This window comes from Pteronotus mesoamericanus, unplaced genomic scaffold (assembly GCF_021234165.1).
Source record: "Pteronotus mesoamericanus isolate MK-2021 breed Mesoamerican mustached bat unplaced genomic scaffold, CSHL_Meso_final scaffold_54, whole genome shotgun sequence".
NCBI classification, from domain to species: Eukaryota; Metazoa; Chordata; class Mammalia; order Chiroptera; family Mormoopidae; genus Pteronotus; species Pteronotus mesoamericanus.
Genome location: NW_026555321.1, coordinates 47,297,021 through 47,313,269, shown reverse-complemented (window position 1 = coordinate 47,313,269; position 16,249 = coordinate 47,297,021). Strand labels below are relative to the sequence as shown.

Genomic DNA, 16,249 nt, shown 5'->3' with positions numbered 1-16,249 from the left:
AGGCCACGTTTATCACTGTTCATATTAACTTAATCATCTGGCTGAAGTACTGTTTGGCAAGTTTCTCCACTGTAAACTCATTATTTTTTTCATTTTGCATACTGTACTCTTTGGAAGGATGTCACTACAGTCCATTTAAGGAATGGGCAGTTATGTTTCATCTCCTTTCAAGGGAATTATCACAAAAATCATTTAAAATTCTTCAATGTAGTAGGTTTATCTATGCTATTTGTTTACTTATTCAATCATTTATTTATATCAGTATAGACTCATGGATATTTGTTTTATATTATTTTATTATACGTATATTACATATTTTTATATGTTCATATTTATAGTAATATTTTACTACATATATGTATATTATGTATTTTATTTATACTTATACTGTTTGTTTTATTTATAATTACCTTTTTAAGTATCTTCATTTTGTAGCATGATAAACCATGAAGAAGATACTTAGTAATCAAACTACCATCTAACTGGCCAGGTTTCATGTGGCCAATAAATGCCTTTCCATAATGACGTGCTTCCAGAGGAATTTTGTTGTTGTTGTTGTTGGAGAAAGGGAGAGGAAATCTAGAATTAAATGCAGCATACTAGATGTCCTATACAATCAGGTTTCCTGCTTTCTCCCCCCTTACCATTAAATGGTATTTACTTTATGTCAACTCTTAATTGCATGAGCTAAAGGAAAAAAAAAAATCAGTCAGATTTAGCTTGAAAATATAATAGTGATGATCTAAAGCAGCAGCTACATCTTCTAATTTATGATTTGTATATTTTAATGTACACAGTTTTTCTTCATTGACACTAAACTAATCAGCCCAACAAAAGGACAGAGCCAGGAGCTTCTTGCGCTGTGGGGGTATGGAGTGGGAAGCAAACAGATTTCTATAGATAACTAAACTGCACAGACTAAAGTTTACACCCTGCAACACATACAGGAAATTTTTCACCTTAGGTACTCAGATTCCAACCTTTAGTCTGTGTAAATAGGCTATGCCAGTGATTTTCAACCAGTGTGCCACAAGAATTTTTAAAGCATGCAATGCCTGATCCCTTAGGGGCACTGACCTCTTTTCCCTTAGACTGTCAAATAAAAAATTACAACAGCCAACACAGCAATAGCCACCTGGTATGAATGAATCAAAATCGTAACAATTTTTTGTTATATCAGCAAAAAATATATTTTTGGGTGCACTGCAGAATTTTTGTAATCACTTCATGTGTGCCATGAGATGAAAAAGGCTGCAAATTGCTGGGCAATGCTAATAAAATCTTTAGTGATCTCAGACTTTAAAAAAAAACAAACCCGAAGTAGACTGATCCCAGCATCTAATACTGCTTTCCTGTGTCATCTTTTTATTTTTCACCCAATCTGATTAATATTTATATTCAATAAAAATTTCCTGAGCCTGTAGTATGTACAAGTCATCACACTATGCCTGGTGCTTCTAATTAATCTAACAGATTAGAAAAAGTTAAGAGCCCTGTTTCCATATTTTCCTCCTGGCAAAGATGCTGAAGTTGATGGAAGATAAGTAAAGCCTTTACAATGCTGAGGACATAAAAGGTTTTAAGAAGCACATGGTTTAATGTCTACCTCTATAGTTGTCTGATAATATCTTAGAAAGAAAAGATCATAGCTTCTTTATCTGTAAAATAGATACAATCAAACCTACTTCTTAGGAAGAACACAGGGAAAACTTAGTCCAGGCACATACAATGGTTCTAGGACTGCCCCACTAAGGTGTGTCATTGTTTTTTTCTTTGTCAATTTTACTATCTTTGTAAACCCTAAAATCATGATCTTTAAAAATATGTCAATTTCTATGTCCCAGTCAACCTGTTTTTGATAAATAAACAATGTACAATCATTCAAGAGGCATGAGCCAGAGTAGGCAGGAAATAGTAACAATAATACAGCTAACATCATTGGAAAGCTTATTTGGTGCCAGGCACTGTGTGGATGTTACAAAACAAACCTTCGAGGTAGATATTTTATTTATCCTTAATTTCCAAATGAGAAACAGGCCAATGAGGTGAAGTAATTTTTGCAAGGTTGCCATTCATCTGGGCTAAGCAATCTACTCTTACAAAAAACAAAAACAAACAACAGAATTATACCAAACACCTGAATGTAAATATCCATTCCTTCCCTCACACAGCCGATTCCTTTCCAAACACTGTTGTGCTGGGTGCTGCAGTAAAATGAAAGAATCAGCTACAATGCTTCCATTCCTATGGAGATGCAAACTGGGAGACGGCTTTGGACATTTCTGCTTCCACAATACTTTCAATACGGAAAACCCATTAAGGTCTCCAGGCAGCGTTTTACAGACCGTAGCAACTCCCTGGCCCAGCCAGCAAGGCTCTCCAGTCTCAGGCCCCAGTGTGTGTCTCAGGGCATTTGCACTTCAGGCGGCTTCCAGAACCAGCTAACTTTATTACTCAGGTTAGAAATCACTTCATCTAAGTGGAGTTACTCTCAAACTCTGAGTTCCTAAAACTGTTTAAGAGATCTCCAGCGTGCTTCTTCATTAATGTCAACATTTCTAGCATGGGCGTCTCTCCTGCATATTATGCCCCCAGGACAATCACACAAAGGCCTAGAGAAGAACAATCCCTTTCCGGAATTAAACAGACCAAGATTTAAATCCTGTTATCTATTCACAAAATGTGTGACCTCAAGCAAGTCATTCAGCTCTGTGAGGATGAACTGAGATGACACAAGTAAAAGCACACAGTGCCTGGCACTTACTAAGTGCCATTATCATTATTACCCCATAATGCAGATAAGAAATTGAGACTCCAAGTGACCAGATACCAAAGGTCACAGAACTGATGAGTGAAAGGTAGGTATGGGTCAGGACTTGAAATCAAATCTTTTCCTTTCTTCTACAATTCTTGTTGAGCACCATTACATACCATATTTGGTACTGAGGCTATTGCTGTGAAACAGGCAGACACATACATAACCTATTTACATGGTGCTTGATATTCTGGCAGGGAAGATGGCCATCAAACCTCCATGCAGAAAAACTGAAATGTGCTTGAAGGAGAAGAATGGGGTGCCTAAATCCATATTCAAGGATATTAGAGCAAGTAACAAAATCCCTGGATTTTGTCTCTAAGGTCAGAGTAGACTTCTGTGAAGAGGTGGCATTTGAACTGGGACCAGGAGGCAGAAAAAGGTGTTTGGAGAGGAGAGTGGCAGCTGGCAATCAAGCAAAGGGAATCTCAAGACTAAGACTGAGGAAGCACAGCAAGTATGAGGAACTAAAAGGAAAGGGGAGGCTGGAGATGCAGATGGGGCCAGATAAAAGGATCACTGAAGGACAGGGTAAGGTTCTGGATGTCATCCATTCTTGAAGGAATAGGGAAGCATTAAAAGCTTGGCTATCCTTGCTGAAACAGTCAATAATAAAAGGCTCACTCTGACCAGAGCTGGACATGGCAAGCGCAGACTTTTGATACTGTGTGTGAGCCATATGAAAGAGTCTCTGGTAAAGACAAACTAAGCCACTTCTTTTTAATTGCACAGCTGATGCTTCCTTTAAACTGCCCATCACTGATTATGATACTTGAGTGTACACCTCTCTTCACTGCACATGTTTCTGAAAAGTAGAGTAAATATCTTATTTATCTTTCTGTCTCTCAAAACCAAATGTTCATGAAAGCTATGGATTGAAACAGATCTGCTTTTTTGTTGTTGTTGTTGGTTTGTTTTTTATCCTCATCCAAGGACTTTTTTTTTCATTGCTTTTAGAGAGAGAGGAAAGGAGAGAAACATCGATGTGAGAGAGAAACATCAATTGGTTGCCTCCCGTATGCACCCAGACCAAGGACTGAACTCACAACCTAGGTATGTGCCCTGACCAGGAATCAAACCTGCAACCTTTCAGTTACAGGGTGATGCTCCAACCAAGCCACACAGGCGAGGGCCAGGCCCACTTTCAGTAACTATAAATCTTTTCTTATATTTATATTGGCTAAGTGAGAATCTTCTTGCCAATTCATTCCACTTTAGTTAAATAGATCTGAAGAGATAATATTCAAGGACATAAAAAGTTACACTTTCCTTTCGTATCTTAACAACAAAAACCCATTTTACCAATGTATGATTAAAAGCATAATTTTTATATTTTAGGATAAATCACTTATACAGTTCACATGAATGATTTTTAAAAATCTTAGTTTAATTTTAACTAAGAGCAAAATGTTCCAACAGAAGGTTTTTCAGTGATTTTCCAATTCTTCTGAGAATTTTTCAGATTCTTTCTCTGAATATTTAGTTACTCTGATAAGGATAACTGTTTGGATTACTTATATTAAAAGACAGAACTGAGTCATAATCAATCATTTACATGCTTTAAGGTTTATTTTTGGCATTTCAGGAGATAAGGACAATGAGATAAATTGATGAAAGGGGGATTATGAATATGCTACTAGTAATTTTCTGTGTGATCCCTCTTTTTATCCCCAGATGAATTTTCCACCATTCTGACCCTGCCCTGTGCCCCAAAGCCTGACCTCTATGGGTAGCATCACTGGGTTCATGCAGGCAGGCTTCCAGGTGGGTATGCAATAGAAGACACTGGAAGGAGATCAAAGAGGGTAGAAAGCAAGTAGGGGAAGGGTGTAGTGCTTCCCATTTCCTCTTCGTTCTGGGCTGCATTTTCTGTCAGTGGCTGAATCCCTCCAGTGGTCTCCTCCTCTGTGGCTCAAGCTCTCTCCCCGGACTTCAGGAATGAATGCTATTTCTTCTCTTTGCTCCTTTGGATTGAGCGGTAATAGCAGCTTCCCACTGCTGCTAAGTTTCTGGGTGAAGGACCCCATGTCATCCTTAATTCTGCCCACTCCTCTGAAAATAACCTCTTCATTGAAGTCTCCTGAACCTTATGCACTGGACTTTGTTTCCTGCCAGACCTAAGAATTCAAACCACAGATTTATAAATCCAGCAATCTCTCTCCTTTGCTTGTGAGCAGTTATCACAATGGTTATTCATCTTCCAAAGCAACTCCTTCAGATAAAGCACTACCTGTAAGTTCTTACAGTTCTCAGACAGAAGTGACACCCTTCAAACTGGTCAGTGCAGGAGAACACAGGATGTGCTCCTGAAAGGCAGAATAGAGGGGTCAAGAATAAAACATTTACAAAGAGATACCACTTCCTCCTACTTCTACCTGGGTTTCCTCTTGCTGAGGGCCTGGAATCGAAGTCAGTATTGTATTTTCACCCTGAATACTAATAAGTTGTATCACTGCCTGGGGAAATTGCCCTGTGTGTCAACTTGACTATGCTACTTTCTCAGACCTGAGGATCTTCTTACCACTAGCTAATGCACATAGAAAGAGAGCCAACCATCTTATATTACTAGCTACCTGCCCATGATCTTTCCTTCTTTCTCTCCTTCATCCCAGGATAAATCTTTTTTCTGCACTAAGGTGAAAGAAAAGCAGGATAAGAAAATTCTGCTTTGCTTAGTCTTGCCTGTCTCTTTAACAGCTGAACATTTTTCTTTTCCACAGGAGAGGACTGGCATATGCTTATACTATAATCTGCTCTGAGCTCCTCCTTCAGATTTTTTTTTTTACCAAAGTGGCTGAATTTAAGGTTAGATGTTAATTGGGAATCACCTGGGAGTCTATAAACACTCCACTTTGCTTTCACTTGGCACAAGTAACCTAGAGGTTACTATTATTTCTTAACATTGGGGCATTCTTTTGAACAAGAGCAGATTTAGAGAGTTCTTCCAGGGAGTTTGATGAGAACTGATGTGGCCTATGTCAACAAGCTATTCCAACAAGAATTTAAATGTCTCCCTCTGTACCTAGCAGGCATTCAGAGCTGACAGAGTTGCTAACATAAAGACACAGGCAGATAAACGGCAGTCTGCAGAAAAGATGTTCTAAACTTCACCCATGGCCAACCAAAAGGAAAGACATATCACTTCTTCCATCCTGGTCGGGAAGCCCCTTTCTTCAGCCTTAAGGCAATATCTGAGAGAGGCAAGGGGATTAACAAAACTGAGTTCCCTCTCTACAAGTATTTCTCATACTCATACTCATACCACTCATTACTCTTTCTTCTAAGCATTCATTTCAAAGGATATTATATTGGTAACTATATAAGCAGCTGGGTGGATACATATCAAATGTTAAAAGTGGTATGTCTGGGAAGCAGAAGTATGAGTCACTTTTATTTCCTTCTGTGTATTTGTGAAATTTTCCAAATTTTTACGAACACCTATGTGTGATTTTCACAATCAGGAAAAAATTATTAAACGAAAACCCTGTAAGTATTCAAGAATCTGTTTTCTACAAGAACCAAGTGTATGTAATTTTTCAAACTCAAAATCCAAATTACATTTCTTATTTTTTGTGTTATTTTAAGATTGTCAATAGTATAAACATTTTATAAACTTTTCTTAAAAACTTTCAAAACCATTCAAAATGTGAAAAACAAGAATGGTAAATTGGATTTAACATGGAAAATTTTTTCCCCTGGTATACATCATGACCTTGAGACAATTTAAACTCTTCAAGGTTAAAATTCACTCTTTTCATACTCTGAAGTACTCCTAATATACATGAAAATGAATGGGACTGTTTCTCTTTGTAAGAAAGCCACAGAGACAATATCATATGAAGTTATATGGCTAAGAGACTACAGATAAAAAACAGACTGGTGTTTCTTCCACTACAAATGCTAGCCAATAAAAACTTTCCAGTCCACAGTTGATTAATACTTGACACCAGATCTATGGAAAAGAAAGCTAATCGTTGCTGGCTGTTAGCTAAAGCAACAGACACACTAAGAAACCTGCCTACGACCAGTTCATGACTGCTGTTTAATAAGACAACTGATTTTTCAGTTTATCACTATTTGTACTTCTAAACAGAAAACTGAAATACTATCTTTTCTAGGAGTTACCTTTCTCATAACTTATAATAGCTACACATGTGTTTTTCACTGTCTTATAGTATTGAAATATATTAACAGGGAACCTTAGAAACCATAAACATCTTTACTAGCTTCAGGAAGCCAGTAAATTTGAACAAGCGATTCCTTTTAAACTGTCCTAATGTAATAGCACGTGGTCTCTTTTCTAACTTTGATTTCCAAGTGATTTAGAGTTATAACTACCAGAATGATAATAACAGGATGAAGAGGGAAGGGGATAGAGAATGGAGTCTTAAATATTTCCTCTTAGAGTATGCAAGAGGAGCTATGTGCCAGGCCACTAAAAATTCCTTTGTGTTCAATATGTTAAAACTTAAACACATCAATGAATAAAATGTAAAGAAATAAAAGATTAATGTATCTTTCACATGTTTCTCTCCCTCTCTCACTCCCTTCCCTTCCCTCTAAAAGTAAATAAAATTTTTAAAAAACAAAAGTTCAAAAAGTCTGTCAAAATAAGACCATGAGACAAACTAGAAATGCAAGAGAAAAAAAGGCAGTTTTTTGACTAGAGGTAAGTCTTAATTGAACATGGTTAGAAGCTGTAGAAATCAATGCCTGAAACAAATTTAAAAAGAATTTAAACACTAGTGGTAAAAGTTAGGACAGCGTTCTAAAAGCTAGGGAAAAGTGTGGGCTCTCTCTATTTACCAAAAGGTCTGGCCAAACAGAACCACCACATCACTGTTAGGAGCATGCTGATGGTTCAGACTACAATGTAACTTTAAAAGCATGGGGGAGAGGGCCTAACATACAACATTATTGTTAACAGAAAACTACCTGGAGACCCTAATTAAACAAAAGCACCAAGTGCTCCTCACAAAATTTCTGTGGTAGTGGACCTGAACAGCAAGAAACAGAGTGGACCATTTAAAAGAGTCCAGGGATTGAGAGGACAAGTGACTGCATCCTAAGGTGGTAATTAAACCATGGGGAGGGAAAAAGGCCAGACTGAAGGGCTCCAAGAGGTACTTCAAAATGAGCTAATCATTGCTGGAAGAGGTGGGGTAAGTCGGCTCCTCACCGTGGTTATTTGTGGGGAAATAAAAAGATGCTGGGGTTCCAAAGCAAGAATAAACAAAAGTGGCTGCTAGTGACCAAGGTGACTGCTAGATACCTTCCTTATATCCCCATGTTCCTATAGTAATAGAGGGCAAACACAAGTGTACCCATCTCTGATTCAGCTCAGAATCTTGAGAAACCAGAAAAGGGGCTTCTGCACTGTTCTAGAACCTCCCTCAGCAAAGGCATGGGTAGCACCCAGGTTTTCTGGCCAACAGTCCTATGCTAAGGGAGAAATCACTTGCCTTTTCTACTTAATGTGCTCATTTGAAAAATGGGGAAAAACTGGCTCTTCTCTTACTTCAAAAGATTAGCATATAAAATAAAACATGGAATACATGTGAAAATGCTCTGAATAAAATTACATTGGATTTGCACATTTTATCATTTGAAACATGGTTTTACTTATACTATAAAGGATAGGCAATATCGGTTGGCCCTTTAGCCTATGAGCTTTAAGGTCTAAAATGTTTGAAGTATTGGCAAAGTTACAATGAAGGCAGCTAGACACCAGGAGAAGACAGAAAAACAAATGCAGGGCAGTGTGGAGAAGTTGAGTGCAGGGGCCAGTTTATCTCACTGTGTCGTAAGGGGGTCACTGCTCACTGGGTAAAAAATGTTTTTAACAGGGGCCCTGTTATCAATAAACATTTAAATTACAGTTCATATGCTTTTCTTTAAAAATCAGAGAAATGTGTATGCTTTAGAAAGAAGTAACACATACAAAATAAATATATTATTGCACTAACAATGGTAAGCACTGATCAGCAGAGATGGAAATGGATGGTCTAGATAGTCACAAGAGTTCTTCGCACTTTGGGGTTTAAAAGCCTTTGGAGGCATGTGGGGTTGAGAGGGAGAAAGTTGAATCAGGGAATACTGCAGGTGCTGCCAATATTAAATGTGACAGATAATGCACAAAGCAACTCTTACATAGCAGCCCACAAGTGTTCAGACACTGGACATCTGTTGGCTTTACCAGCCCTACATCCACTCCTCTTGCTGGGGAATGACAACTTCCCAGCAGGTACTTTCCTCAGCAAGTAACCAAGTACCTGTCAAGGGCCAGTCTAGGCCTGAGGGACACTCTCTCAGTAAAGAATGGGGTTAAAAATAGTTAGTTGGAGAGGTTAGTAAATCCAGTGCCCTGAGGTGGCATTGCTGCCTTGATCCCTGAGGCTACTCTGGATCTGATCCATTCTGATGCTTCCTTCCTCACCTCTCATCATTTCTGGGAGCTACACCACATCCTTCCAGTAACCTCTTTTTTTGAAGATTTAGTTTCTACTGCTTACAACCAAAGACCTATTATTTCAAATATAGAAAAACCTATTTTCTCAAGGATTTGGGAGATAAAATTTAATTTGATTGGCAAGCAATTTAAACTATTAATTTGATGGTAAAACAGGGATGTATCATGGAATAGAATACAAAATTCATGGAAAACATTCATATATTGGATTTTTCTATTGAGAGTCTTTAAAGATATGCTTCATTCTACTTCTCATTCTCCATCTCCCATGAAAATTTTTTCAGCCATGGATTTAAAAAGCACTGGTATAGGGATAAATTTCCCCCAACTTTTAGGATCTGGCCCTAACTATGTAAAAGATATATGGCAAGTTACTTAATCTCCCTAAGGCTCATTCATCACACCTTTACAATGGGAATAATAACAGTGCCTATCTCATACAACTATTACCCCAAGAGATAATACAGGGAAGCACTTAGCACTGCTTCTCATAGGAGTTTACCAACCAAGGCAAACAAAAAATTTGGTTACTATAACAAAAGCAATGGGCATGTTGTTTGCAAAGATGGCCTCAACAATGACCCCCACCCCAGCCCCACTCAATTTCCTGAAGGCAAGACCTGTGAGACACACAGGGCAGCATCTCCCAGCAAGAAGTGGTGTCTTAGAGTATTTCCAAGCCCCTGAATCTGTACTGGTCCTGTGGCTTGCTATGACTAAGAGAATGTAACTGTGTGACTTCCTTCTTTTTTTTTTAAAGATTGTATTTATTTTTTAGAGAGGAGAAAGGAGGGAGAGAGGGAGAGAAACATTAACGTGTGAGAGAAGCATGGATTGATTGCCTCTTACATGCCCCCAACTAGGGACCTGGCCCACAACTGAGGCATCAAACTGGCAACCTCTCAGTCTGCAGGCTGGTGCTCGGTTCATTAAGCCACACCAGCCAAGGCAACACTATGACTTCTTAGTCGAGGCCTCAAAAGGCCTTTCAGCTGTCACCCTCTTGTAATAAGGTGCCTCCAGGTGAGAAAGTCTGCTTCAGCTGCTGAAAGATGGGATCAAGTAGAGCTCCAAGAGCTGTCCCAGCTACAGGTCCCTAGATCAACCAGCTCCAACTGGAGCCTCCAAATGACAACAGCCACATTAGAGACCTCAAGCCAAGCAAGACCAGCTAAGCAACTGCCCTGCCCCAATTGTGAGCAGATAAATGGTTACTGTATTAAGCCACAAAGTTTTGTAGTGGGCTGTTGCTACTCAGCCATAGATAACTGACTGACATGCTTCATGAACTGTCATATTTCTACATTTTTTAAAGTTCCATGCATTTCCCAAAGTTTCATATGAACAAACTCAAAGCTCAAAGTTGCCAAATAACTATGTCATAGCCAAATGTGGTTAAACTTCTCAATCTTCATGACCAGGTCAATGTTTCCAATTCCATAAAAACAGGGAAATGTATCTCTGTCAGAACTTGGGGGTATAACGCAGAGAACTGAACATGCTCTTAAGCCAAAATAACTTTTGTGAAAACTTTTCTAAATTGATCATAGTTATACCACAAGAATGGAGGTGCAGACATAGTCAAATTGAAATTGAAGGTAACTGGCTAAGAGAAGAAAAATAACACAAAATTGCTACGATTCATTTAAAAACTAGGAATCAAACAGATTCTCCCTTAACAGTTTTCGTGCCTGCACTTTCTTCCATATACTTTCAAGATGACCAAAACCCTCTTAAAAATTTACCAGATACTGTCAAGAAGAAATGCTTCCTTTGGTTACCATCCAGTCGACAAACATTTATGTAGCGCCAACTTTATGCCAGTGAGTTGTGAGCACCTGAACTTTTTTGTTTTTTTGACAGTACATAGAGATATCAGGGTAAAAGGAGCATGACTGGGTGAAACTAGACCACACACCTGTCTTGGTCTAGGTACCTGGTCTGGTTAGAGGGTTTACACTGGTGAATGTGCCAAGTAACGCTCTACCCTTATGTGAACCTATGATTGGAAGAGAAGAAATATTAGCAGTCAATATTATAATTACCAACACCAATATTATCATTATCATTACTATTATTATTCTATACCCTACTGCTTCTACCACTTCTTCCTCCTTAGTTACTGCTTAGTATCTGGCACTCTGCTAAGCACCCTTTTAATCTTCACAATAACTTAGCAAGGTATTACCCACATTTTAGAGATGAGACTGAGGTTTTTACTGGGTAAAGTAACAGAGACACTAAGTGAGAGAGATCATGTTTTAAACACTACTCTATACTGCCTCCATACATATGAACTCATGATTTTATAGGAATTTCAAAGGGGGAAAAATCTTTCCACAGCGAGAATTCTGTGGTACAACAAACTACTTCAATGTAAATGTGTGTGTTTTCAGTGAGTTTCTCCTGAAAACTGTTTGGTCCTATGTGGAATTTTTTCTTTCCTGTTGGAAGAGTCTGAAATGCATTCTTATTAATAATACAGAAAACAGTTTTAAAGGTATGGGAAGATGTATTTCATTTCTCATTCAATACAACACAGACAGTGAAGGGAATTAGTCATCTCAGGGAATGAGGGCTCAATTAGCCACAAATAAGGGATGTTTTTAAATTACTATATTTATTCTTTAATAGCCTTGTTATTTTTCCTGATTATAAAAGCACATGCTAAATAAGAAAAAAAATGAGAAAAACATTTTTAAAAAATGTCACCCACACTTACTACCTAGAAACAAGTTTCTATTATTCAGCACAGTATATCCTTTCAGATACATGTTACATATTTAGATACACACACAATACATATTTGCATGCTATCCTCTTTTCTCTAAATATCATTACATACCAAAAAATATCAACCTGCATCAGCCTTTTTAAAGACTGCACACTATTTCACTATATTGGTAGGCCCTAATTGACTTAACCCTTTATTAATAGGCATTTAGATCACTTCCCATGTTTTTCTACTATAAAAAAAAAAATTGGGCAGTGAGTAGTCTGGTACTACTATGCATACTTGACCAATGGTTGGTTTCTTTAAGATAAATTCCTAGATGTTGGCTCACCATTTTATTTTATGGCCTAAAATGTCATCCAGAAAACATGTACCAAATTTACCTTTTTAAAAAAAGAAATCCTTAAGTGTTAAGTGTAATAACATATTTTACATTTCTAAAATCTAGATAAAATGGCAACAACTTTTAAAAACTGAGACTTATTCCTAAATAGCTAAAATATTGATTCACGCCTCTAGGATTACATAAGGTTTATATTTGGAGGGGGAAAATTCTAAAACACCCAATAACTTCTAGTGGTTTTATTTTCAGCATAATGTTGTTTTAAAAGATAAACTTAAAAAAGAACATACTTGTTGCAAAACAAGTAAATTAGAAGAGAATGTTAAGGAATGGACACACCAATCAGTTATAGCAATTACCAGGTCACCAAATCTGCATCTCATACAATGGCCAAGAGAGAAGGGTCAATGAAGAGAAAAAAGGCGAAACCAAAAGCAGCAGCCCTTAGAGCTTCAGTGATGGCCGGATGAAATTACACACAGACATATACATCTACATGCTCTGTACACACCAAACCTGGAGCTAGTCTCTGGGGGTTAGAGCACAAGAGGAATCTTTGTGTGCTTTATTTAACAAAACATCATGCAGAAAGCAGGTGGGGGAGGCAGGATACAGATTTCCTTAACATAAAAGTGTCTACTTAGCAACCTGAGGGCCAGTATCAATTACTTCCCCTCCAGGGCAAGGGGGGAATAAAAGGAACTTGAAGCACTGGGCAGCTCCGAAGGCACTGATTCCCTACAGAGCCATCATATAGACACGGTTCAATCATAAAGTTGTATAGAAAACGGGGCAAAGTGAGAACTTTTCTAGCAGTAAGTAAAATTCACTGGTGATACAGTATAATGCTTGTGCTAAGAAGAGAAGGCCACACATTACGACTAATAACAACTAACCTACTTGAGTTTTATCCTAATGGGGAGATGGGGCATTAGCTTATGCATAAAATACTTGAGGTGCCAAATGGCAGTGTGTGTATATTGGGAGCGGGGGGTTCCTTAAGGATGCCACAAACCTATAGGACTGATGAGTCTAACATTTCTCTAGGCAAGCCACAGCTTACGGGTCAAATCCAGCTGCTTGCCCATACATACCATGAGCCCAGAATGGCTTTTAAACTTTCAAATGGTTGAAAAATTAATTTCATGGTATATAAAAATTTCATGAAATTCAAACATAGTGCCCACAATCTTTTACTGGAACACAGCCATGCCCATTCCCTTATGTTTATGACTGCTTTCTAGATACACTGGCAGAGCTGAGTAAGTGCAACAGAGACCTGGGTGGCTTGCAAATTTGAAAATATTTACTATCTTGTTCTTTACAGAAAGATTGCTGACCTCTGTTCTAGGCCATAAAACATGTCGTTTTGCATGAATCACGGCTCCAAATCTGTGTATTCTTGTTGGTTTGACCCCTGACATATCCAGAATTTACACATAATTTGCCAGCCTAACAGAGAATTCAACCCAAATGTTAAGTGCACTGGACAGGTCTAATAGGTCTTGTAACGCAGTGGGACCCGTCCATGGAAACCAGAAAGATGTGAAAGGCTTTTTCTGAGTTGAAAGTAGGATGGTCCCAGAAGGTTTATATAGGAATCAGTATAATTAAAGGTTTTCTCTTTGAAAGAATGCATTAGCTCTTTCCAAGATGAGAATGAAACCATCCTCAAAATGACTACCACCTTTGAGAATTTACTAGGGGCCTAGAACTGAGCAAAGCCTTTTGTTTTTTATTGTCTCATTTAATGGTCATCTCTTTGAGACTCAGTGAGGCTGACTGGCTCAAGCTGAACACAACCAGAAAGCTAAGGAAATGGGAGTCAATCCACGGTTGTCAAAACCAAAAGTCTAAAGCTGTGCTCATAGCCACTAACCCACCTGAAAGCAGAAGACATGAATGCTCACCATGAACAGATGAGAGGAAAAAGGAAAGAACACAGAAATAGTAGAAGCACATTATATCTTTATGGCCATAACATTATAAGCATTTTATTTATATATCTCTCACTTTTTACTCATTACCCTAATGCATTTCGGTTCTTCCACTTTCCCTATTGAGAAAAATTGATACAGACACCAGCTGTGGAGGCATTTTAAAGATGTCAGAATTAGATGGCCAAAGTTATAGGTGTAACTTCCACTAATTAAATCCCTGGGTACCTGTGAGGATCCCATAAAGGAGGGAGTGAACAAACCTCTTTAGAGATGATGGACTAGAAAATACACATGCGATTTTTTAATTTAGATTTCTCATTTTAATTACAGGTGAAGAGCACAGCTTAAATGGAATCTCACCCAAAAAGAGAGCTATATGCCTGTGGATGGTTATTGTTTCTTTCTGCCCAGCATCCATGTCCTCAGCTTTGTCAACTGCACCACGATTTCCCTCAACTTTCCCCCAAATATCCATAATATAAGTACAACTAAATCCTCTCATTTTTGAAAACTTGATTTTTAAAAAATGTTTCAGTTTGTTAATATTGTCACCATACTTATTTGAAAAAAATGTTTATCACTATTACAGGTCATGTTTATACATGTTAACTCAGATGTTTATTAATGGTTACCCGCATCTAGCTTCCATATCCTTCCTGTGGGACAAATGAGGCACTCAGAGTTTTATATAAGAAACTTCACGCCAGCCTCCCAACATCTCTACTAAGTTTGATCCAGATAAGGAACTCAAGGGTCAGGCAAATTCAGTAGCTATAGTAAATGAAAGAACCCAGATTTGAACTTCTCTGTTTTAACTTAGAATCTGTTTTTTCCATCATGCCCTGCTGTCTTGCCAAGGCACAAACACATTTTTTTAGAGTGATTGCCTCCCAGTCAAATTTCAGATTTGCTGGAGAGTAATAAAGTAGTGGAGTTGAACGAAATGTTTGCTTCAGGGGCTGGTAGTCAAGATCAAGTCTCTGCTGATAGACCATAAATCTTTCTGTTCTAAGTTTTTAAATATAATTTAAAAACACCCACAATGCACTCAGAATAGCATGTCAAGCCCTTTATGTATGTGGTTTATCAACTAACAGGCAGCGCTTTGCTGTGGGAACGAAATGGAAGTGTCTTTCTGCACCTCTAAGGCCACATGACTGGGCTAAAGAAAACTTTAAAAGGCAAGTATTGAACACAAAGATCTACTTTTTCCTGCTTTTTTCTGTTAAGTATTATTCACACTCCCATTTTATTTAATAAAAATATAAATCTCTAACTTTTTTAGGCCAGGGACCTCTTTTATAACAAAACAATGGGACTTTTCCCCAGAAAAATACACGTACACAAAAAGTCTGGGTAATGATATGGGTTTCAAGAATCTCTTGAAGCCTATCAATGGACCCTAAAGGTCCACAGAACCCTCAGGATAACCCTTGCCCTGAACACTTATTATAGAAATGCCCACATCATTTCAAAGAATCAGGATAAAGACCACTTACTTAGTTCTGTCATCATCCTTTATAAATTCAGAAAGCTAAAATTAAATAAACACTCAAACTTTCTCATCTAGACTCCCATAGTCTCAAAGAAACCAGGAATCTAAAGACTTGCGTAAATAGCCAAATGTAAGGTAATTTATATGTAAGGTCATTAAATGTAAGGTCCAAAGTCCAAATCAGTTTGTCATAGCTTAAAATCTGCTACTTCTCCTCAGAGATTTCCCAGGAAAAGAGAGAAATGTTAACATGGCCTAGTAGAGCTTGAGTCCTTCCTACTTTCACATTCATGAACATGCTGATATATTATTGATTACATGAAAAAAGAGACATTTTATAAAGTTTACTAAAAGACATTCTTTCACTATATATGATATGAAGAAAAGTCCATTAAAATAATTCTCAAATGTTCAACACACAGATCTGTGTCAATGCAATTGGGAGTTAAATTA

At 37.8% G+C, this 16,249-nt stretch overlaps 1 protein-coding gene across 2 annotated transcripts in view; it reads right to left on the bottom strand.

The window, feature by feature from the left end:
- The window catches only part of ATXN7 (ataxin 7), a 134,864-nt gene that overhangs the window by 116,754 nt on the left and 1,861 nt on the right, over positions 1–16,249 (bottom strand). The gene's annotated exons all lie outside the window — the stretch shown is intronic.